Consider the following 17,514-nt stretch of genomic DNA (forward strand, 5'->3'; position numbering starts at 1 on the left):
ACAGCTGATCTACTTTCTTTTTATATGACTTTGCCTAATCTGAATATTTCATATAAGTGGAATCATACAATATGTGGTTGTTTTGTGACTGCCTTCATTCAATTACCATAATGTTTTTAAGTTTAATTCACATTGTAGTATGTATCAGTACTTTATTCTTTTTATAAATGAACACTATTCCATTGCATGAATATACTATATTTTTTTAATCCATTCATCTATTGATGCACATTTGGGTTGTTTCCACTGTTTGGCTATAATGAATACTCTTGCTACAGTTTTTGTGTGGATGAATGTGTTCCTTTCTCTTGGGTATATGCCTGGGAGCGGCTGTGTCATGCAGAAACAGATAACTGTATGTTTAACCTTTGGGGTAACTGACAGACTGTACTCCACGTTAGCTGCACCGTTTTACATTCCCACTGGCAAATATCCAAAGATTCTGATATTTCCACATCATTGATAACATTTGCTATTATGTATTTTTTTTATTATTGCCAGCCTAGTGAATGGCAACCCACTTCAGTATTCTCGCCTGGAAAATACCATGGACGGAGGAGCCTGGTAGGCTGCAGTCCATGAGGTTGCTAAGAGTTGGACACGACTGAGTGACTTCAATTTCACTTTCATGCATTGGAGAAGGAAATGGCAACCCACTCCAATGTTCTTGTCTGGAGAATCCCAGGGACGGGGGAGCCTGGTGGGCTTCCATCTATGGCGTTGCACAGAGTCGGACACAACTGAAGTGACTTAGCAGCAGCAGCAGCAGCAGCAGCAGTGTGTGTGAAGTACTTTCTCTTGCTTTTGATTTGCATTTCCCTGTTGCCGGATGTTGAGAATCTTCATGTGTTTATTGATCTTTGAAAAAAGCGTATTTTTATCTTCAAGTTTGTTTTGTTCAGTTGCTGCTGCTAAGTCACTTCAGTCATGTCCGACTCTGTGTGACCCCATAGACGGAAGCCCACAGGCTCCCCCGTCACTGGGATTCTGCAGGCAAGAGTACTGGAGTGGGTTGCCATTTCCTTCTCCAATGTGTGAAAATGAAAAGTGAAAGTGAAGTCGCTCAGTCGTGTCTAACTATTCAGTTGCTAAGTCCTGTCTAATTCTTTGAGACCCCCATAGACTGCAGCACACCAGCCTCCCTGCCCTCTACTACCTCCAGGAGTTTGCTCAAATTCCTATCCATTGAGTCAGTGATGCTGTCTAACCATCTCATCCTTTGCCACCCTCATCTCCTTTTGCTTTCAATCTTTCCCAGCATCAGGGTCTTTACCAATGAGTCAGTTAAAGCTTCAGCTTCAACGTCAGTCCTGCCAATGAATAAGCAGGGTTGATTTCCTTTCAGATTGACTGGTTTGACCTCCTTGCAGTCCAAGAGACTCTTGAGAGTCTTCTCCAGCACCACAGTTCCAACCCATCAATTCTTCAGCACTCAGCCTTCTTTATAGTCCAGCTCTCACCTCTGTACATGACTACTGGAAAAACCATGCTTTGACTATACTGATCTTTGTTGGCAAAGTGATGCCCGTGCTTTTTAATACAGTGTCTAGTTTTGTCATAGCTTTCCTTCCAAAGAACAAGCATCTTTTAATTTCATGGCTGCAGTCACCATCTGCAGTGATTTTGAAGGCCAACAAAAGTAAAATAAAATCTGTCACTGCTTCCACTTTTCCCCCTTCTATTTGCTGTGAAGTGATGGGACTGGATGCCATGATCTTAGTGTTTTTTTTTTAATGTTTCCAGCCAGCTTTTTTCACTTTCCTCTTTCACCATCATCAAGATGCTCTTTAGTTCCTCTTTGCTTTCTGCCATTAGAGTGATGTCATCTGCATATCTGAGATTGTTGATATTTCTGCTGGCAGTTTTGATTCCAGCTTGTGATTTATCCAGCCCAGCATTTTACATGATGTACTCTGCAAAGAAGTTAAATAAGTGGGGTGACAATATATAGCCTTGTCATATTCCTTTCCCAATTTGGAAACAGTCACTTGTTCCACATCTGTTTCTAACTCTTGCTTCTTGACCTACATACAGGTTTCTCATGAGACAAATAAGGTGATCTGTTATTCCCATCTCTTGAAGAATTTTCTACAGTTTGTTGTGATCCACACAATCAATGGTTTTACAGATTCAATGAAGCAGAAGTAGATGTTTTTCTGAAATTCCCTTGCTTTCTCCATAATACAACAAATATTGACAGTTTGATCTCTGATTCCTCTGCCTTTTCTAAACCCAGCTTGAACATCTGGAAGCTGTCAGTTCACATACTACTGAAGCCTGACTTGAAGGATTTGAGCTTAACCTTGCTCAGCATGTAGAATGAGTGAAATTTTATGGTAGTTTGAACATTCTTTGTCATCTCTGTTCTTTGGGATTAGAATGAAAACTAACCTTTTCCTGTCCTGTGGCCACTGCTGAGTGTTCCAAATTTGCTGACATGTTGAGTACAGCACTTTAACAGCATCATCTTTTAGGATTTGAAATAACTCAGCTGGAATTCCATCACCTCCATCAGGAATAGCTCAGCTGGAATTCCATCACTTCCACTAGCTTTGTTCGTACTAATGCTTCCTAATTAGTAATGCATTAGTAATGCTCAAAGGAAAGTAACTTTGTCCCTTGCACAAAGTAATGCTCAAGATTCTCCAAGCCAGGCTGCAACAGTACGTGAACCATGAACTTCCAGATGTTCAATCTGGATTTAGAAAAGGCAGAGGAACCAGAGGTTAAATTGCCAACATCCGTTGGATCATCAAAAAACAAGAGAGTTCCAGAAAAATATCTACTGCTTTATTGACTACACCAAAGCCTTTGACTCTGTGGATCACAACAAACTGTAGAAAATTCTTCAGGAGATGGGAATACCAGACCACTTTACCTGCCTCCTGAGAAATCTGTATGCAGGTCAAAAAGCAACAGTTAAAACCGGACGTGACCCAAGTGACTGTTTCCAAATTGGGAAAGGAGTACGAGAAGGCTGTATACTGTCACCCTGCTTATTTAACTTCTATGCAGAGTACATCATGCAAAATGCTGAGCTGAATGAAGCACCAGCTGAAATCAAGATTATGGGAGAAATATCCAATAACCTCAGATACGCAGATGACACCGCCCTTATGGCAGAAAGTGAAGAAGAACTAAAGAGGTTCTTGATGAAGGTGAAAGAGGAGAGTGAAAAAGCTGACTTAAAACTCAACATTCAAAAAACTAAGATCATGGCATCCGATCCCATCACTTCATGGCAAATAGATGGGGGAAACAATGAAGACAGTGACAGACTTTATTTTGGGGAGCTCCAAAATCACTGCAGATTATGACTACAGCCATGAAATTAAAAGACGCTTTCTGTTTGGAAGAAAAGCTATGACCAACCTAGAAAGCATATTAAAAAGCAGAGACATTATTTTGCTGACACAGGTCCCTATAGTCAAAGCTATGGTTTTTCCGTAGTCATGTATTGATGTGAGAGTTGGACTATACAGAAAGCTGAGCACCAAAGAATTAATGCTTTTGAACTGTGGTGTTGGAGAAGACTCTTGAGAGTCCCTTGGACTGCAAGGAGATCAAACCAGTCATTCCTAAAGGAAATCAATCCTGAATATTCATCGGAAGGACTGATGCTAAAGCAGAAACTCCAATACTTTGGCCACCTGATGCAAAGAACTGATTCACTGGAAAAGATCCTGATGCTGGGAAAGATTGAAGGCAGAAGGGGAAAGGGGCGATAGAGGATGAGATGGTTGGATGGCATCACTGACTCGATGAACATTCACCGGCTCGATGGACATGAGTTTAGCAAGCTCAGGGAGTTGGTGATGGACAAGGAAGCCTGGCCTGCTGCAGTCCATGAGGTTGAAAAGAGTCGGGCACAGCTGAGTGACTGAACTGAACTGAATGCTTTTTAGGGCCCACTTGACTTCACACTCCAGGATATCAGGCTTTAGGTGAGTGACCACACAACTGTGGTTATCTGGGTCATTAAGACCTTTTTTGTATAGTTTGCCTGTGTATTCTTGCCATGTCTTTTTAATCTCTTCTGCTTTTGTTAGGGCCTTACTGTTTCTGTCCTTTATCATTCCCATCCTTGCAGGAAATGTTCCCTTGATATCTCTAATTTTCTTGAAGAGATCTCTAGTCTTTCCCATTCTATTGTTTTCCTCTATTTCTTTGCATTGTTCATTGAGGAGGGCCTTCTTATCTCTCCTTCCTCATCTCTGGAGTTCTACATCCAGTTGGGTTTATCTTTCCTTTTCTCCTCTGACTTTCGCTTCTCTTCTCAGCTATTTGTAAAACCTCCTCAACCACTTTGCCTTCTTGCATTTCTTTATCTTGGGAGTGGTTTTGGGCACCCCTTCTTGTGCAGTTTAAGAACCTCCATCCATAGTTCTTCAGGCATTCTGTCTACCAGATCTAATTCCTTGAATCTATTCATCACCTCTGCTGTATGATCATAAAGAATTTGATTTAGGTCATACCTGAATGGCCTAGTGATTATAAGCTTGGATTATGCAAAAAGTACATGATCTGAGTCACAGTCAGCTCCAGGTCTTGTTTTTGCTGACTGTGTAGAGCTTTCCATCTTTAGCTGCAAAGAATATAGTCAATCTAATTTCAATATTGACCATCTGGTGATGTCTATGTGTAAAGTCATCTCTTGGGTGTTTGTTATGACCAGTGTGATCTCTTGACAAAATTCTGTTAGTCTTTGCCCTGCTTCATTTTATACTCCAAGGCCAAACTTGCCTGTTACTCCAGGTATCTCTTGACTTCTTACTTTTGCATTCCAGTCCCCTATGATGAAAAGGACATCTTTTTTTGATGTTAGTTTAAGCAGGTCTTGTGGAAGAAGGCAATGGCAGCCCACTCCAGTACTCTTGCCTGGAAAATCCCATGGACAGAGGAGCCTGGAGGCTTACAGTCCATGGGGTCGCTGAGAGTTGGACATGACTGAGCTACTTCACTTTCACTTTTCACTTTCATGCATTGGAGAAGGAAATGGCAACCTACTCCAGTGTTCTTGCCTGGAAAATCCCAGGGATGGGGGAGCCTGGTGGGCTGCTGTCTATGGGATTGCACAGAGTCGAACACAACTGAAGTGACTTAGCAGCAGCAGCAGCAGCAAGCAAGTCTTGTAGGTCTTCACAGAACTGGTCAACTTCAGCTTCTTTGGCATCAGTGGTTGGGGCATAGTCTTGGATTAAATGAACCCAGATCATTCTGTTGTTTTTGAGATTGCACCCAAGTACTGCATTTCAGACTCTTTTGTTGACTATGAGTGCTACTGCATTTATTCTGAAGGATTCTTGTCCACCGTAGTTGATATAATTGTCATTTGAATTAAATTCTCCCATTCCCATCCATTTTAGTTCACTGAGTCTAAGATGCTGGTGTTCAATCTTGCTATCTCCTGCTTGGCTACGTCAAATTTATCTTGATACATAGGCCTAACATTCCAGGTTCCTATGCAGTGTAGTTCTTTATAGCATCAGAATTTACTTTCCCTCCATGGATCACAGCCTTATCATGGCAAAAGGGCATATATATCTCAATGAAGCTGTGAACCATGCCACGCAAGGCCACCCAGATGGATGGGTCACAGTGAAGAGTTCTGACTAGACATGGTCCACTGGAGAGGGAAATGGGAATCCACTCCAGTATTCTTGCCAGGAAAAACTCATGAACAGTATGAAAAAGCAATAAGATATGACACTGGACAATGAGCCCCCTCAGGTCAGAAGGTGTCCAGTTTGCTAGTGAGGAAGAGTGGAGGATAATTACTAAGAGCTCCAGAAAGAGTGAAGCAGCTCAGCCACAGCAGAAATGATGTTCAGTTTTGGATGTGTCTGGTGCTGAGAGTAAAGTCCTTTAACTTAGACCCCCCCCAAAAAAACCATCTGAAAAAGGGTCCTGGTCCAATCACAGTCTTCATTCACAACATTACCAATTCCTTTGTTCCTCAGCTCCAACCAGTCCACATTCTGCAGAGTGCCGGCCCTCCCACGGAAATGTTTCTCACCATGCTCTCCAGTGTCAGTTTTCAGATCCCATAGGCATTTTTCAGTCATTCTCTTACTTGCCATTTACTTCTATCTGGCCCATTCTGCTGCTGCTGCCACTAAGTCACTTGAGTCGTGTCCGACTCTGTGCGACCCCATACACAGCAGCCCACCAGGCTCCACCATCCCTGGGATTCTCCAGGCAAGAACACTGGAGTGGGTTGCCATTTCCTTCTCCAATGCATAAAAGTGAAAAGTGAAAGTGAAGTCGCTCAGTCGTGTCCGACTCCGCGATCCCATGGACTGCAGCCCACCAGGCTCCTCCATCCATGGGATTTTCCAGGCAAGAGTACTGGAGTGGGGTGCCATTGCCTTCTCCAAGCCCATTCTGCTAGACTCCTGATTTGATCAGTGATTCTATTTTCCAAGCATCTGATTGTCTTTCCCCATAACCAGGCTTCTACAAGGTACAAGTAGGGTACAGAGAAGAGGAGATCATGGCTAGATACGTTGGTAATAGTCTACTTTAGCCAGACTTGGTAGCAACTGACAGAAAACCACACTGTTTGTATTCACAATAGAGCTGTTTTCTTTTCTGCTACACTGTGAATTTCCTTTGGAGGCAAAGCTATACCTTGTTTTCTTGTCACCCCCAGTGCTCTGCACAGTACTTGGCACACAATAAATGCTCAGTGAATGAAGAGAGATATAGACTGGAATTCTCAGGCTAATAAAGGAAATAGACACAGGGATCAATGGTAATTAGTACAGTATTACCAGTACTGATAAGATGACAGGTAGTGGAATTCTAGTCTTTATTTTTTGCCCTTTAGTTTTCTAGCTTCATTGTTCAAGGTGGTTTTCCAGCCAAACTACTTCTTGCTGTTTCTCCAATAACCCTTGGACCTCCTTCAGGCCACGCTCCTGTTCTTGCAGTTCTTTTTGCCTGGAATGCCCCAATATCCAGATCTTATTTTGTCCTTCAAGATCTAGCAGAAATCCTCTTTACTTCCTCTGAACTCTTGTAGCCCTTTATCTATATCCTTCTTATAATATATTATTATAGTTCAAGTTAAAAAGTAGTATTTGTGGACACTCCCCTGGTGGTCCAGTAGGTGAGACTCTGAACTTCCAGTGCACAGGGCCAGGTTTCAATCCCTGGTCAGGGAACTAGACCCCACACACTGCAGCTAAAGATCCTAACTGCAGCAACAAAGGTCGAAGGGTGCTCCAACTAAGACTGGTGCAGCCAAATAAGTAAATAAACATTTTTTAAAGAGTAGTATTTTCATATTTAACACCTGTTGTGTTAGGTGGTAGGACTTTGAGAGTATCTTTTCTATTTTTCTGTATAATTCTAATTTTTCTCTAAGAAGACAATACTGATATTAGTTTCTTTTTTTTTTTTTCTGAAAAGAAATGAAAGATAGAATAGTGACTAAAGAACTCGTATTCTGGAGATGACTGAATGCTGCTCAATAACCATATAACCTTGAGTATTTTCATCACTTTTTGCCTCAGTTTTCTTAGTTGTAAAATGGGGCAATCTCATAGGGTTGTGATGATTAAATAAATTAAGGTATAGAATTCTCTTAGACAGTTCTATGCTATGTGCTAGATTGCTTCAGCCGTGTCGGACTCTTTGCGACCCCATGGACTGTAGCCCACCAGGCTCCTCTGTCCATGGGATTCCCCAGGCAAGAATACTGGGGTGGGTTTCCCTGCCCTCCTCTAGGAGATCTTCCCAGCCCAGGGATCTAACCCGGGTCTCTTATGTCTCCTTCATTGGCATGCAGATTCTTTACCACTAGCGCCACCTGAAAAGCCCCTAGACAATTCTAGAACATAGCTTTACTCAATCAATATTTTCTACATAAAAAGGAAGAAATTTTTACGTGTTTTATTACCTCTATTGGATGACCAGCTTCCTGAAAGCAAATCCTTGGGTTCTTTATCTTTGTATTTTAATCATGCCTATTGTGGAGATGTGTATCAGGTATTTAGCAGATATTTGCTAAATAATGAAACTGAATATTTGGGTATTATTTATTTACTTATTTACTTATTGGCAGAATGTACAGCTTGTGGGATCTTAGGTCCCCAACTAGGGATCCAACCTGGGCTTTCAACAGTGAAAGTGCTTAGTCCTAACCATTGGACCACCAGGGAATTCCCAGCTAAATAATATTTTACTTTTTTAAAGTTAATTTTTATTGGAGCATAGTTATTTTACAATGTCATATTAGTTTCTGCTGTACATAAATATTATATTAGACCAATTTTTTTTTGCTTTTTAAATTTTTTTTATTTTTTTTACTTTATTGGTTTTTTTAAAAACTGATACAGCCCCTAGATCGCAGCAGTTCTTGTATACCTCGGGAAGTAGTAGTTGCATCTGCTTGCCCAAAGAATACAGTCTCACTTTTTTCTGTTGTTCTTTATCTACCTCAGGTTTCCTCAGTGGAGCACAATCTTTGATCAAATGGTAGTGAAATAACCAGGTAAGGGGGTACATATTTTCTGGAAGGGACGAAAGTGCCTGGATCCTTCCCCCAAATATTTTTTTATAAGAAGCCATGTGGGAAAACAACAGAGATATTATTACCAGTAAGCTACTAGAGTGAGAGCTGTGGGAAACTCCCATGCTGGTTCTGTAACCTTGGCTGCTGAGAAAGATTGCAAGGATTAAATGGTAGAGCAGTGGTTTAAACTGGAAACTTCTCCATTACCCATGTGTTTTCTGTGAGAATTTTTTAATATGGTATTTTCAGTTTGTTGTACACATTCTCTCTTTCACAGACACACACAAGTATTCTAGAAAGGTGCAGTCTAGTATATAGAGTTTGAGCCACATATGTAATTTTAAATTTTCTAGTAGAAAAAAAAAAAATATATATATGTAATTACATGTATATATACAAGGCAAAAATAAAATTAAAAAACTTGAATTAATCTCGATAATTTATTTAGCCTAATGTATCTAAAATAATTGTTTTTAACATGGAGTCAGTTTAATCATTTTAATAAGATGTTTTACTTTCTTTTTGCAAGCATGATATGGATGTATTTACCTCTACACATAGCTCAGTTCGGACTAGCCACATTTCAAGTGCTCAGTAGCCACATATGGCTAATGGCTGCCATGTTGGACAAGAAAGCTTTAGATCTTCTGCTCGACCCTCTCATAGCATACTTTGGTTTGTGCTTGCTTTTGTTGGTACCAAAGTACCAAGTTGTTATGACCTAATGAAACATTAACAGAAGCAAACAATGGGAAAACAATGCCTCAGTACCAACGGACAGCCACATAACAATCCATGGAATGAAGAAATCAAGAGAAAGGATAATTGTGGATGGCATCACTGACTCGATGGACGTGAGTCTGAGTGAACTCCAGGAGTCGGTGTTGGACAGGGAGGCCTGGCGTGCTGCGATTCATGGGGTCGCAAAGAGTTGGACACGACTGAGCGACTGAACTGAACTGAACTGAAGGATAGCTCTGCAGATAGTGGTTCTGGATGCCCAGTGCAAAAGTGTTTGTTATGTACCTATCACTATTGTATTCTTACTGCAGGTGATTTTATTTCACCCAAATATTACCTGTCACATTGAGTAATGATGTGTCAACTACAAATTGGCACTTGCCAAGGACATTCGCCATCTGCCTCTAGGGGATTGAATCCTATGCTGCTGCAGCTGTTGACCTTTGGCATGCCCTGAAGGGGGTTCAGGGTGGAGAATGAGGCACTTTGTGTGTCAGGAAAACTGGTGGGACAGGTCTTTAGATAGTTAAGATATTTCAGGAACTGATTTCATGATCAGTTTCATGATCATGATTTCACAATCCTTGCATTTCTTCATATGTAGAAAAGCAGTAAATCACTTCATAGTGACGTCTGTTCCTCATGACTAGCAAAAAAATCTTTTGTAAGATATATGCTTGATTGCATTGAACCTCCCCCCTCACCACTTATATTGATATTGACCTTCCCTGGCAGCCTCTTTGGAGCAGTTTCTTAGAGCTATCTGAGGTGCTGTCTCCTGGGCTGCAGTCCTCATTTTGCACCTTTTTTTTAGTCGACAGATGTTATTTTGATTTGGTTAACTTTCCTTTATTAGCTTTGTTGGTGTTTAATTTATAACTGTGTGATTTGATAACTGTTTAAAAGCTATAAACATAAGTACATTTGGAAATTTATACTTTCATAATAATTTGTATTATTTAAATAATGTAATTGTTGTTAAAAATATTTCCAGACAACATGAGGAGAAGGAAATTCCTGGAAGTTTTTCTCCTTTTTACTGGAATTGTTCTCTAAGTTGGAGAATCACTGAGGATATGAAAAGCCAGCCATTTATTAGAAAACCTTTCCAGATAGCTAGATTTGAGAGCAGAGGGGAGATGGGGGAGCCTTAAGAATTCGGGAAACATCCCAGGTCAAACTTTGACCAGGGTATCAATATAGACCACTTAGGGACCAAACATAAGATTTCGGAATGAACAAACATAATGAAACAGAAACAGACTCATATACACAGCAACTTGGTGGTTGCCAGGGCTAGGGGTGAGGGTAGGGGGAGATGAGTGAAATAGATGAAGAAGATTAACAGATACCAACTTCCAGTCAAAATAATTTATTTTGTCATAGAGATGTAACGCAGGACATAAGGAATATAGTCAATAGTATTTTAATAACTTTGCTTGGTAACTAGATTTATGGTGGTGATCATTTATGTATAAAAATATTGACCTGAAACTAATGTAAAATTGTAAGGCAATCACACTTCAATTTCAAAAATAATAAAATATAAATGTAAAAAGTTTAAAAAAATGATAAGACTTCTGAGAGAGAGAAAGAGTAAAATATTGAAATAGAAATTGCTAATTGCTACAGGGTAATTTGCTCCCCGAAGACACAGTCTATAGTTTACAAATACTGGTGAGGTTTTCCTCCTTTCTTGGCTCAGTTAGCCAGAGAGATCACTGCACACCATCTGGTCACAGCAGATGCTGAAAGCAGAAGCTAAGCAGCAAATTATACCACAGCCAATATTGCCTTTTCTGAACCTCTCCCACACCTCCCCTGCCCACCCCTATTCGTCACACAGTTCCCCTTTCCAGCTCCCTCGGGCAGGATTTGCAACCTTGCATTTTCATGCCCTGTCTCATCATTTGGTAAACTCCAGCTTTGCCTGAACACAACCTTGCTCAAGCCGGTCTGCCTTCCCTCTGGTCACAGCAAAGTTCCTACCCCTCCCAGCATGTCTGTGCTCTTGGCAGCCTGTGTTTTAGTCCCTGTCACAAGTGGATGAAAAAAGACAAGACAGTGAAGTCGCTAAGCTGTCCCTACCTGTTATCTTAGGACTCAGACCACAAGTGGTGAAAGAGAAATCCCAACTTATGACTAATCTTGAAAGTTCCAGGAAGAGAACCAAAGGGAGAGTTTATAAATGTGGTGACCTTGGGGAAATCTTTTGAGTGCATTTTCATCTTCTTGTTCCATTGTGGTGATTAGGTGAGAGGCTGTGTAAATGCCATCAGTGAGGGGGAAGAGAGTCAGGCAGAAACCAAATGTACTGATGAAAACCTTTGTCACCCAGGCATGTCCTGCGGTGAAGAGCAGCCTTCTCTGAAAGTGCATTCTTTTTTGCATCAGTCTTTTTATTCACACGAAAGATTCTTTAAATTCTGTAGTTCTTTACAATTTCAAAAATTTCATATACATGGTCTCATATAAGCCCACTGAAAGTGTACTCCTGAGTGAGAAAAGGTGACAAGAATTTGGGTCATATTGTCCTCAGTCACAGAGACCCCAATGACTCTATATAAAGTTTTTAATGCCTTTTCTCGTATATTTTTGCCCTTTTCGTTTGCTATTTTAACTCTGCCACTTACTAGCTATGCACCTAGGGCAAGTTATTTAATCTCTTTGTACCTCAGGTTTCTCATCTGTAAAATAGGGACAATAATAGGACTGATAAGAGGATTGGACAATAGATGTAAAATACTCAGAACAGTGCTAGTCTATGTTGGCTATTATTATTAGTCTCAGAAACTAAAGATTGTGTTGCTGACAACTTTTTTTTCTACTAAGATTCAAAAGCTATTTTTCTAGTTTCTTAAGAAAGAAAATGGATTTGAAAATTAGATTTGCCATTTACTAGCTGTGTGATCTTCAGGAAGTTATTAACCGCTCTGTGCCTCAGTTTCATATTCTGCAAAATGAGGATAATATCAGTATACTGCTTCACGGGATTATGGTGGGGATTGAATGAGTTATGAAGCATAAAGCATTTAGAACAGTGCTGGCACATAGTAAGCGCTACTTGTTAGTCATGTTGCTGTCTGCAGCTAATCATCTCCCTCATTATTACCACCACCTTTAATCTTGAATGTAATAAAATGAGGACAAGTAGAAAGTGTGTAGAATTTTTTTCATGATAAAATGTTTTGATTTATTTGTAATTAATTATAAGGAGATAAACAAGAACATGATGAATTGGCAATAAGTACTGAAGTCTGAAAAAAATGGAAAGCAATATTTTTCATAACAATTTTTAGTACTGCTGTCAGAAACATGAATTTTTAACCACTTTGGTTAAAGTGATTAAAAATCATCTCTCTCCTTTAAAAAACCAGACAAAACTTTTGTAAATGGTAAACATTTAGTAAGAGTTCTTTTTGGCAGGCCAAAAAGAAGAAAAAGGAGGAAAAAGATGAGAAGAAAAAGAAGAAGTCGGGAGGGCAGGCAGGCTAGTAAAGTACTAATACAACCTTCATGGAGGATCATGTCCTTAAATGGTCCATCAGCTTGTCAGCCGTCCTTGTTCCAGTTGCTCCCTTCCGACTGTTGCAGGAAAGGGGACCCCTTCCAGGGCCCAAGAGTAGGCTCTTGTCTAACACTTGGGAAGGAATTGTCAGAGGAGACACACGTGCTGACAAAGCAAGAGATTTTACTGGGAAGGGTTCTTTAGAGCAGTAGGCTAGTAGAACCCGGGAGAACTACTCTGCCACGTATCTTGCAGTTTCAAGTTTTATGATAATGGGGTTCATTTCCAGGTTGTTTTGGCCAATCATTCTGACTCAGGGGTCCTTCCAGGTGGTGCACGCATTGCTCAGCCAAGATGGATGCCACTGAGAATTCTGGTAGGTGGGAGGTGGTGTCTCCTTTTGACCTTTCCTGAACTTTTCCAGTTGGTGGTGACTTGTTAGTTCTGTGTTCCTTACCAGGACCTCCTGTAGTAAAATAATTGACACAAATGTTTATTATGGTGCCTGACCAGGGGGGATGGTTTCAGTCAGTGTGCTTCTTCTCACACAACCACTGCATTCTGACAAGAGACCTCTCTTCAAACTGACCTCACACAGCTGTGATTGACACATTTTTTGAAAGAACATGAATTTTGGATGGAGACAGACCTATGTTTAATCCTGGCACTGCCATTACTAGCTGGTGGTCATGGACAAACTAACTTTGTGAGTTTGTTGCTTCTTTTATAATAGTTATAATAACATATTGACATCACAGAAATATTAGGATTATATGAGTAGATATAGGAGAAGTTTCTAGCACAGTTCCTTGCTCATGGTTGTCTACAAATTTAGTTCCCTTTTCTCCACACTCTGACTCTCTGCCCACTTTCCCATCCTGTCAAATAAGGTTCCCTTGCTTCCTTTTGAAATTAGAAGAGAACTGAATTGCATCTCCTCATGTTACCCAAGTCCAAGCTTGCTCTGCTTGCCACTCAGCAGGTCAATAAATCCGAGAGATGAGCTGTTGAGGCAAGTAGTACGGCTTTAGTCAACTGACCAAAAAGATTGCAGACAAACGTTTCAAGGTAACCATCTTGTGGGGGGTCTGGATCCCAGTTTCTCTTATAGAACAGAGAGGGGGATGAGTTGAGGAAGTAAAGTAGAAGCCATTATCTTGCCAATACCTCCTGGAATGGCCAGCCTCAGGGAGAGGATGTGTTAATCTCTTCATTCTTACAGTCATTCACAGGTGGCAGGGTCAGATCATCTCCCTGTGAGCTGAACAATTAGTTTACAGCCAGGCAAAGGGGCAGGGTTCCCTTCATGAACAGTATGAAAAGGCAGGCTATTATGTATGATTATAATAACAAAAGCAACAAAAAGCAAAGGTTAAAGTCAAAGGAACAGATCCATCATAGAGTAAGAATAGACTCCTCTCTGCAATAGTCAGGGTGCGACACATACTCCTCCAGTATCTGGAATGCCTTACAGAAGTCACCCCCCGTTCAAAGATAAGAAAGAAAAGACTTGAAGAAAGAACCTAAATCCTGGAAATTCTGAGACTGGTATTCTCCAGCCACAGGATCCTTGACCAGATGCCTTTCACCCCATAATGGTTTATGAAGGGGATATGCAAAGTGGGCCTGTAAATCACTGAAGCCTTCTGTGCAGTCTTCTGTACAAAGTTCTCAGCTTTTATGAGTTGAAGTGAATTACTGCCTGTGAGCTGTAAGCTCTCCTTTTTTCTATCTGTTCTATGGCCCTTTCAAAAAGGCTGAACATGCTCCTCAGCCTGCTTCCCCAAGGCTACACTTTACTGATGGCCATAAAGATGACTCCAGTCTAAAAGCAAGGATAGTACTTTGCCTAGAGTCAGGGGTCCCTCTACTCAGCTTCTCAAGACCCCTGGGCAAACCTCTGGCACTTACCTACTCAACTATTAACATGTTTGTCTTCCACCTCACTGGGCTAGAACCAGTGTGCAACTTCTTCAACTTTAAAAAAATATCCTTAAAAAAAAATAAAAAAATATCCTTACGTCCAAGCACAGTGCCATTTACCTAATCCTGAGTGTTTCTGATTGGTGCTGGAGTGTTATTTTGTCTCTCCTTCTTAGTCTTTTTTTGGGTAGTTTCCAGTGTGCATGCATATGTGTGTGTGTGTGTGTGTGTTTTAAATATAAATTTATTTATTTTAATTGGAGGTTAATTACTTTACAATAATGTATTGGTTTTGCCATACATCAACACGATTCCGCCACAGGTATACACATGTTCCCCATCCTGAACCCCCCTCCCTCCTCCCTCCCTGTACCATCCCTCTGGGTCATCTCAGTGCACCAGCCTCAAGCATCCAGTATCATGCATCGAACCTGGACTGGCAATTCGTTTCATATATGATATTGTACATGTTTCAATGCCATTCTCCCAAATCATTCCACTCTCTCCCTCTCCCACAGAGTCCAAAAGACTGTTCTATACATCTGTGTCTCTTTTGTTGTCTCACATACAAGGTTATCGTTACCATCTTTCTAAATTCCATATATATGCGTTAGTATACTGTACTGGTGTTTTTCTTTCTGGCTTGCTTCACTCTGTATAATAGGCTCCAGTTTCATCCATCTTATTAGAACTGATTCAAATGTATTCTTTTTAATGGCTGAGTAATACTCCATGTGTATATGTACCACAGCTTTCTTATCCATTCATCTGCTGATGGACATCTAGGTTGCTTCCATGTGCTGGCTATTATAAACAGTGCTGCGATGAACATTGGGGTACACGTGTCTCTTTCAATTCTGGTTTCCTCAGTGTGTATGCCCAGCAGTGGGATTGCTGGGTCATAAGGCAGTTCTATTTCCAGTTTTTTAAGGAATCTCCACACTGTTCTCCATAGTGGCTATACTAGTTTGCATTCCCACCAACAGTGTAAGAGGATTCCCTTTTCTCCACACCCTCTCCAGCATTTATTGCTTGTAGACTTTTGGATCGCAGCCATTCTGACTGGTGTGAAATGGTACGTCATTGTGGTTTTGATTTGCATTTCTCTGATAATGAGTGATGTTGAGCATCTTTTCATGTGTTTGTTAGCCATCTGTATGTCTTCTTTGGAGAAATGTCTATTTAGTTCTTTGTCCCATTTTTTGATTGGGTCGTTTATTTTTCTGTAATTGAGCTGCAGGAGTTGCTTGTATATTTTTGAGATTAGTTGTTTGTCAGTTGCTTCATTTGCTATTATTTTCTCCCATTCTGAAAGCTGTCTTTTCACCTTGCTTATAGTTTCCTTTGTACAGAAGCTTTTAAGTTTAATTAGGTCCCATTTGTTTATTTTTGCTTTTATTTCCAATATTCTGGGAGGTGGGTCATAGAGAATCCTGCTGTGATGTATGTCGGAGAGTGTTTTGCCTATGTTCCCTTCTAGGAGTTTTATAGTTTCTGGTCTTACATTTAGATCTTTAATCCATTTTGAGTTTATTTTTGTGTATGGTGTTAGAAAGTGTTCTAGTTTCATTCTTTTACAAGTGGTTGACCAGTTTTCCCAGCACCATTTGTTAAAGAGATTGTCTTTAATCCATTGTATATTCTTGCCTTCTTTGTCAAAGATAAAGTGTCCATAGGTGCATGGATTTATCTCTGGGCTTTCTATTTTGTTCCATTGATCTATATTTCTGTCTTTGTGCCAGTACCATACTGTCTTGATGACTGTGGCTTTGTAGTAGAGCCTGAAGTCAGGCAGGTTGATTCCTCTCGTTCTATTCTTCTTTCTCAAGTTTGCCTTGGCTATTCGAGGTTTTTGTATTTCCATACAAATTGTGAAATTATTTGTTCTAGCTCTGTGAAAAATACCGTTGGTAGCTTGATAGGGATTGCATTGAATCTATAAATTGCTTTGGGTAGTATACTCATGTTCACTATACTGATTCTTCTTATCCATGAACATGGTATATTTCTCCATCTATTAGTGTCCTCCTTGATTTCTTTCACCAGTGTTTTATAGTTTTCTATATATAGGTCTTTAGTCAATAATTACCTTAAACATAAATGGGTTGAATGCCCCAACCAAAAGACAAAGACTGGCTGAATGGAAACAAAAACAAGACCCCTATATATGTTGTCTACAAGAGACCCACCTCAAAACAGCAGACACATACAGACTGAAAGTGAAGGGCTGGAAAAAGATTTTCCATGCAAACAGAGACCAAAAGAAAGCAGGAGTAGCAATACTCATATCAGATAAAATAGACTTTAAAACAAAGGCTGTGAAAAGAGACAAAGAAGGACACTACACAATGATCAAAGGATCAATCCAAGAAGAAGATATAACAATTATAAATATATATGCACCCAACATAGGAGCACCGCAATATGTTAGACAAATGCTAACAAGTATGAAAGGGGAAATTAACAATAACACAATAATAGTGGGAGACTTTAATACCCCACTCACACCTATGGATAGATCAACTAAACAGAAAATTAACAAGGAAACACAAACTTTAAATGATACAATAGACCAGTTAGACCTAATTGATATCTATAGGACATTTCACCCCAAAACAATGAATTTCACCTTTTTCTCAAGCGCACACAGAACCTTCTCCAGGATAGATCACATCCTGGGCCATAAATCTAGCCTTGGTAAATTCAAAAAAATTGAAATCATTCCAAGCATCTTTTCTGACCACAATGCAGTAAGATTAGATCTCAATTACAGGAGAAAAAGTATTTAAAATTCCAACATATGGAAGCTGAACAACACGCCACT

Source organism: Ovis aries, chromosome 3 (assembly GCF_016772045.2).
Source record: "Ovis aries strain OAR_USU_Benz2616 breed Rambouillet chromosome 3, ARS-UI_Ramb_v3.0, whole genome shotgun sequence".
In the NCBI taxonomy this organism is placed as follows: Eukaryota; Metazoa; Chordata; class Mammalia; order Artiodactyla; family Bovidae; genus Ovis; species Ovis aries.